This window comes from Capricornis sumatraensis, chromosome 17 (genome assembly GCF_032405125.1).
Source record: "Capricornis sumatraensis isolate serow.1 chromosome 17, serow.2, whole genome shotgun sequence".
Classification (NCBI taxonomy): domain Eukaryota; kingdom Metazoa; phylum Chordata; class Mammalia; order Artiodactyla; family Bovidae; genus Capricornis; species Capricornis sumatraensis.
The window spans coordinates 70,022,703-70,030,941 of record NC_091085.1 but is presented as its reverse complement, the minus strand read 5'-3'; positions in this window follow the sequence as shown (position 1 = coordinate 70,030,941).

Here is an 8,239-nt window from a genome sequence, read left to right as displayed (position 1 = left end):
GGACCAGATGCCATGATCTTAGTTTTCTGAATGTTGAATTTTAAGCCAACTTTTTCACTCTCCTCTTTCATTTTCATCAAGAGGTTCTTTAGTTCTTCGATTTCTGCCATAAGGGGGGTGTCATCTGCGTATCTGAAGTCATTGATATTTCTTCCGGCAATCTTGATTCCACTTGTGCTTCATCCAGCCTGGCATTTTGCATGATACACTCTGCATATAAGTTAAATAAGCAGGGTGACAATATTAAAAATTACAGCAGTTTAAATTCATAGGTAAATGTTCAGCTTTCCTTCTTTCTCAAGGCATTTAACCCTGAATGACAGTGAAATTCCACTGCACCCAATGCCCATTGATCAGCTGTTCCTTATTCTAGGAATCGTTCCTTTTGTCTCCAGGCAAAACATTGGTTTATGTTGCTCTCCCAGGACAATTTATAAACATTTCTAACAGAATCTGTTACCAGTTTTATGTGGATTGTGTGTGCTAAGCTGCTTCAATCGTGCCTGACTCTTTGAGACCCCACGGACTGTTGTCTGCCAGGCTCCTCTGTCTCTGGGATTCTCCAGGCAAGAATACTGGAGTGGGTTGCCATTTCCTTCTCCAGGGGATCTTCCTAATCCAGGGATTGAACCCTGGTCTCTTGCATTGCAGGCGGATTGCCAACTGAACCACCAGGGAAGCCAACTGGTGTGATCTTAAAGATTCTTTAAAGAGATAAACTTAGTAGAAAGCGGAGTCTGTGGCCTTGATTTTGGACAAATACAAAGATATCCAGAAAAAAGTAGGCCGCAAACAGTTACTGTGGGATGATAAACAATTGTGTGTAATAATTTGAGGGACTTCTCTGGTGTTCCAGTGGTTATGACTCTGCGCTTCCAATGCAGGGGTTCGATCCCTGGTGGCGGAACTAGGATCCTGCATGCCTCAAGACGTGGACAAAAAATATTTTTTTAAAAAGTAATAATCTGAAATCAGTCTGACTTCCTTTATATTTTCTCCCAGTTTTCATCCTCCCTACACTTTTCCAGTTCTCTGGGTGTCATCTAAAACAATAAAAGGAGTCAGCTGGCCTCACACCTCCAGACCCTGAGTAAGGAATCCAATTTAGCCAGAATGGACTTCTGACTTAGAGAACTGTGTGATAATCAATGGCTATTGTTTTAAGGTGGAAAAAATTATGAATTAATAGTGTAATTTTATTCATTCACCAAGTGGGTGGTATTTATCCACTCATTTATTTTATGACTAAGATGGGTGTACGGTATGTCACTGTTTGCTGTTTAATTCATTGAGAAGACAAGACTTGCTTTCAACCTCAATCATGATGCTTCTGTAAAAAATTAATAAACAGAAACCACAATCAAATAAGTTGGGAGGCCACAGTGGGAGCTCTCATGCCCTTTGACTATAGCAGAGCACAACAGGAAGAAGGAAGGCACCTTTTCTTTCCTGGCAAGGTTTCAGCCAATGAAAAGCCATGACCTCTTTTCTAGAGCCCGCCCAACTTCCTTTCCCCCCTCTATAAAAGCGTTCTCCTTCCCTTGCCCATTAGGAACTTAATACCAAGCTGTTAACACCGTGGGGGTTGGGGATGGGGGGTTGGGGTGGGGTGGGGAGAAGCCCATGACAACTATAACAAAGAGCAAAGGGTAACAAAATCTATATTGCTGTAAAGCCTCTACATTTTACTATGGTCAAAGCAAAAATTGCGCCCCAAATAAGTTAAACAGGGGACTTCCATGGAGGTCTGGTGGTTAAGACAGCAGCTTCCTCTGCAGGGTTCCAACCCCAGTGGGGAACTAAGAACCCTCATGCCCGGTGTGGCTAAAAAAATAGAAAAAAAAAAAAAAGTTAAACAGGCAAGGAAGATGATATTGAAGACTACTGCAGTAATGGAGAAAGGCTAAGACTCTGCCTGAGCTCAGCTGAAACAAAAGGCAGGAGAGTTTCTCAGTGCTGAAGTGGGGTTGACCTATGTGGTGTGTCCAGCGCATTGAGTTATTCCTGAGTTCACAATGGATTTTCTCTGTGATTAGGACATATCTCTGTGTTATTTAGTACCCATGGAACTTAGACTCCTCCTCTCCCACATGGACTGGGGAATATACAGGGAGTATAGGTCCCTCTCACTTGCCCTGGCCGCCATTTCAGTTGTCACCCCAGCAGATCTGAGTGGCGTGGGCGCTTCTGTTCTTAGCAGCTCTCTCCAATGTAACCAAGTGAGAGGGCAGGAGGACCCGCAGTGCTGATGTCAAAGCTGCCATCCCATGCAGTGGCTGCTGAGCCAGGCACCCTGGTCCCCAGTGTCCCCACTCTGCTAAGCAGGGACCGATCCTGTACAATTAGAGCTCAGCCCCGGAGAAGGGGCGCCTGTCCCGTCAAGAAGCTCGTCATTCTCAGGGCTGCTGCTGCTGCTAAGTCGCTTCAGTCATGTCCGACTCTGTGCGACCCCAGAGACAGGGGCCCACTGTCTCTGGGATTCTCCAGGCAAGAACACTGGAGTGGGTTGCCATTTCCTTCTCCAGTGCATGAAAGTGAAAAGCGAAAGTGAAGTCGCTCAGTCGTCCCCGACTCTTAGCGACCCCATGGACTGCAGCCTACCAGGCTCCTCCGTCCATGGGATTTTCCAGGCAAGAGTACTGGAGTGGGTTGCCATTGCCTTCTCCGATTCTCAGGGCAAACACCTCCAACCCACAGCTCCTGGAGATCTGGAAGCGCCCAAGTTCGGCAACGCATCCCTATGCCGCCCCAGGGACACACACACACACCAGGGGCACACACACACACCAGGGACACACACACACACACAACAGGGACACACATACACATTCGCACACTCCCCCGCGCATGTGCCATCCCTCTAGAACCTTCGCGCCCTGCGCACGCGCGCTCATTGTTTGCTCACAGGTTCTAGAGCTGCGTCCCAGCAACGCCCCAAGCAGTGATTGATTTGCCTTTGGCTGACTTGGCAGCTGAACCAGAGCTCTTTGAGCTCAGCTCTCTATCCAAGCGCTGAAAACCCACCCACGTGCCCTATGGGCAGTTACCTGGGCAGGCCCTGGCCCTCACCCCCACCCCAGGCTGTGGGGGGCCAGCACCTGCCAGGAGGGCTCGGCTGCCCGCAGCCCGATCCCCGCACCCGCCGATTTTCCGTGGCCGGCCCAGGTCACCCAGCTGCGGCCCCGCTGTCCACCCGCAGCCCAGCCCACAAGTACCCGGTGACTCTGCATCTGCGCTTTGTCACAGCGTCCCTGAGGCGGTGTTCTATTATTCCGCACACCCTGCGCTCCTTCCTGGGGGCCCTCACCTCCTTCTGCAGACGATGCCATCAGAGGAAGGCGGTGCTGGGCGCTCGCATCTCCACGAGGCGCCGCGGCTCGGCGTCCGCAGTGGGCAAGGTCAGTGTGTGTGGCGGGCGCCAGCAGCAGGTCACCCCGGTGCCGCCCACCACACTGAGGTGCGCCCTGGGCTCCTGCACAGAGAAGATGGTGAGGAGGGCCCAGGGAGAGAGCGGGAAGGGCATGGCCCAGCAGGAGGAAGACCCCGCATTCACAGGGAAGGACCATCAGAAACGCGGCCCCGATGGCTCTCGGGGTGCACGATCAACATTGAGTCCCCTGGGGGTCCAGGGAGGCCTCTCTGCCTTCGTGCCCAGGCCCAGGCCTCTGCGGAGAAACCTCCACACCAAGAGCTCAGTAGACAGATCCACCAAGAAACTCCAGACCTCTTGTGTGAGCTCCTGCCCCCAAAGAAACGCCATCACGAGCTCCTACAGCTCCACCCGAGGTTTCCCGCCAGGGCGGAGAAGGACGGGCCCCGGCAACCCGCGAGGGCTGCCCCGGAGGTCCTCGAGGAAAGCGAGCGAGGGGGGCCCGCCGCCGCCCTGTGCCGCCCAGGTGGCTTCCCAGAGCAACAGCCGGCCTGACGAGCACGCGGAGGCAACCAGGGGGCAGAAACGAACCTGGGAGAACGGCGCCCCTACGTCGGACAGTCCCAGGCCGGGAAAACGCAGGTTTCCTCTGCTGCCGCGCAGACAAGGGGAGCCGCTGAGGCTGCCCCCACCCCCCGAGCTGGGTTTCCGAGTCACCGCCGAAGACCTGGACGCGGAGAAAGCAGCGGCGTTCCGGCGCATCAACAGCGCGCTGCGGGATGAGACCCCGGCCCCGCAGCCCTGCCGTCCCTTCCCCGCGCCCGCCGACCCTCCGGCCCCCGGCAGGGCTCCTCGGCCCGAGAGAGACCAGAGGGAGTCGGCCTCCCCAGCGCCAGTGGACACCCGGGCGTCTGCTGGAGGGGCCTCCTCTGCGCATCCCTGGTCAGGGGGCGGCACGGCTCCCCGGGGCCCCTCTCCCCCCGGTCCCAGCCTCTCCCGGGGCCTCCTTCCCACTCACGGGCCCCCGCCCGGTTCACTTTGCCCACCCGCGCTTCCTCCCCAGGATCAGGCAGCGCGGGCCTGTCTGCTCGGCCTCCAGGCCCCTCCGCCCCTGCTTCGGCCCCCGCGCCAGGCGCGGCGGGTGCGACGGGAAGCCTGGCTCCGGCCCCGGGTGCGGCTTGGCTTCCCGGCTTCCAGCAGAAGCCCGTCTGGGGGCCTCTTACAAACGCGGCAGGAGGCGGCGGCCCTTCCCAGCCCCCGGCGTGGGGTCTGGCTGCGGAGGATGCCAGACCGGCCTTCCCTGCAGCGCCCGGCTCCTCGGACATGGGGTCCTCCACACCCATGTGCCTGGACTCTCCTGTCTTCACCCCCCAGAGCCGCCCTCCCGTATCTGACCCTCGATCCCTGCCCCCCACCAACCACCTCATCCCGTCTGCTCACCAAACCAGACCCTCACACTGCACATCTGGAGACCTGGCTCCCCACCCCGCTTCTGACACTGAGGTCACCCCCATGGACACCATTCCACTCTCCCAGTCTCCTCTCTTCGGGTCTCCCCCTGGCTCCAGCGGGAGCCTCTTCCCATCTTCCCAGGCCCTGCAGACGCCCCCCAGGGACAGTGCGGCCCCTGTCAGTCAGCACCAGCTTGCCTGCACTTGGGTTCAGCAGCTCCTCTCACACTGGAGCCCCTGCCCAGCCCATCGGTGGGGCCCCTGATGTCCAGCAGCTCGGAGCCCGCGCCTGGGACCACTCTCCACACTATGGAATTCCGGCAGCTCCAGCCCTAACCAGGGACCCAACCTCTGCTCCAGGGCCCCCAGCTCCACCCACCAACTCCCCCATGGGCACCCATGCCCACACCCAGCCAGCCTTGGCTGCCACCCCAGCTGCATTCCCATCCGGCCCAGCCCCTGTCCCTGGCTCTTCAGCTGACACCTACGTGCCCCAGGCCATGCCCAGTGCTGGGCCCAACAGCAGGCCACGCTGCTCCACAGTTGGTGGATCGAGCACAGCCCCCTGCAGGCCGGGTGTCTCGGCAGAACCTCGTGGCGTTGGAAGGGGAGCGTCTGTCCTGGATCTCTGCTGCCCCTTTGCAGCTCTCAGTATTTCAACAGAAAGAAGGGGAGCCCAGAGAGCCACACACAGCAAAGTGGGAAGAGTGGCCCACCACACTGGGGCCTTCCTGGCCAGAGCCCCCCATGGTGACCGTGGGGCCCAGGGCTAAGAAGAAGCCCAGTGCTAAGAATAAGCCCGGCTTTGGAGGCTTTACTGCCCCTATCTTCAGTCACATGCCTGGGGGTGCACCCAGGCAGAGCCCCCATACTTCCAGCCCAGAGATAGCCCACCCCCAGCCAAGGTTGCTTTCAGAGGCATGTCCACCCCACCCTCTACCCCCAGCAGCCCCAGCTCCAGAGGGGTCACAGCCAGGAGACACCATGCTGTTAGGGACCCATCACCTGCTTAGGACTTGGCTGGACACAAGACTGTTGGGCCATCAACCAAGTCGTCCTCCTCCAGGGCGAGATCCACTCCCTTGGAGTCTAAGAGGCGGATGAAGACCTGAGCCAAGAACTTTGGGGACAGACAGTGTCTACCTTCCTCCCAGGCTGGGCCTCGTATGGGCGCTGTTTCCATGTGAAACTCGAGTCTAACCCTAACCCCTCTAATTCCAGAGCAAACTGGGCGCCTGGAGATACAGCACTCCGTTCCCTTCCCCCGCCTTCCACCTTCCCCTCTCAAAGGTGGGCTGTTCGAGGCTGTTGTCCCATCCCAGTGGTCAGTCCTCAGGACAGCAGACAAAGGCCCTAGTCCTGTTTCTTCCGCTGCCCACCCCCTCCCCCGTTGCCTACAGCTGACTCCTTCCCTCTCCCTGTCTTCCTTCCAGAACCCTCATGTTCGCTTCATAATGTATAATAAAGTTTTTTTCTCATTACTTTGCACAGTCCTTATGTGTCAGTGATCCATTGATCAAATGTGGGAAAGTACCGGCTTGGACAAGTGGTTGGGCTTCCCAGGTAGGGCTAGTGGTAAAGAACCCAATTGCCAATTCGAAGAGACACAGGTTCAGTCCTTGGGTTGAGAAGATCCCCTGAAGAAGGGCATGGCAACCCGTTCCAGCATTCTTGCCTGGAGAATCCCGTGGACAGAGGAGCCTGGCGGGCTACAGTCCTGAGGGTCTCAAAGAGGTGAGCGTGGCTGAAGCAGTTGAGCACGCATGTGGTGCCATGGAAAGCCAGACCTGTTTATAGTTCCTTGTGGTCTCATTAATGGGTTGTGGAGAGTAGTACATTGTGATGGCTACGAGCACCAAATATTAAAAGTGTGTTTTGAGTTTAAGTGATGAAGCCCAGGGTGAAATGAGGCCAAAGTAGGGACAAACAGGATCATTCTTGTCTGTTGGAATTGCTTCTCACCCACATTTCTGGGCTTCCCAGGTAGTGCTAGTAGTAAAGGATCCTCCTGCCATCGCAGGAGGCACAGGTTCGATCCCTGATCTGGGAAGATCCCACATGCTGAGGAGCAACTAAGCCCGTGCATCGCAACTACTGAGCCTATGCTCTAAAGCCTGGGAGTCACAGCTACTGCACCCCCATGCCCTAAAACCCATGCTCCCCAACAAGGAGAAGCTCACACATGGCAGCTAGAGAAAAGCCCTCGGAGCAACGAAGACCCAGCACAGCCAAAAATAAAAGTAAATAAAAATAAAATGCTGAGAGACTTGGTAGATGTCAGGGATTCTAAACAAACAAACAAACCAAGAAGTAAAAGAATAAAATAAAATCCTTCAGATAGGCTCTTATTACCTACAGAATTAAGTTCAAGTTCCTTTGCTTGGCGTTCAGGATCTTAGATCATTTACCCCTTGCTGGTCCTGCAGTCATTCTTCATCACTCTCAAAACACATCAGATGTGGCCAAACATTTGTAATTCCAGAACATTTAATGCTGGCTCACAACTCCATGACTTTGAGTCAACTACCCTTTTCCCCCATGTTATCATCTTTCAGTACTCAAAACTCTAAATCATTGATCCTCAAAAGTAGAGATGGACCCCAGACCAGCAGAATCGGCATCACCTGGGAATCTCTGTGAACTACAAATTCTCAGCAACTATCCCAGACTTACCTGAGTCAGGTCCTCTGGTGGTAAGACTCACCAGACTGTGTCTTAAGACTTCCAAGTAACTCTGAGCACAAATGAAGTTCTAGGGATTTAACACTGCACGGGGCAAGCCTTGCCCCCTGGAAAGATGGGAACTAGTGAGTACATACCCCCCTCTTACACCTCTCAGGTAGATAATTTTGATGCATGTTCTACATTGCTCTCTCAAGTGGGATCAAACTGTTGCAGGAAGTGGAACCACTTCCAAGGCCCAAAAGTGGGCTCTTGTCTAACATTCGGAAATGAATTGCCCAAGGAGATACATATGCTGACAAAGCAAGAGACTATTGGGAAAGGACGCCCAGACTGAGAACAGCAGGGTAAGGGAAGCCAGGAGAACTGCTCTGCCATGTGGCTCACAGTCTCAGGTTTTATGTTGATGGGATTAGTTTCCAGGTTGTTTTCAGCCAATCATTCTGACTCAGAGTCCTTCCTGGTGGTACTTGCCTTGTTCAGCCTAGATGGATGCCAACGATTAGGATTCTGGGAGGTGGTTGGACACGTGGTGTCCCTTTTTGACCTTTCCTGAGCTCTCCTGCTTGGTGGTGGTTTACTAGTTCTGTGTTCCTTACCAGGACCTCCTGTCAAACAACTCATCCAATTCGTTACTATGGTGCCTGGCCAGGGTGGGCGGTTTCAGTCAGTGTGCTTACCCTAACAAAACCTCAGCGGCCTGTGATAGTGATCGAGTTTTTGATATTTCTTGGAT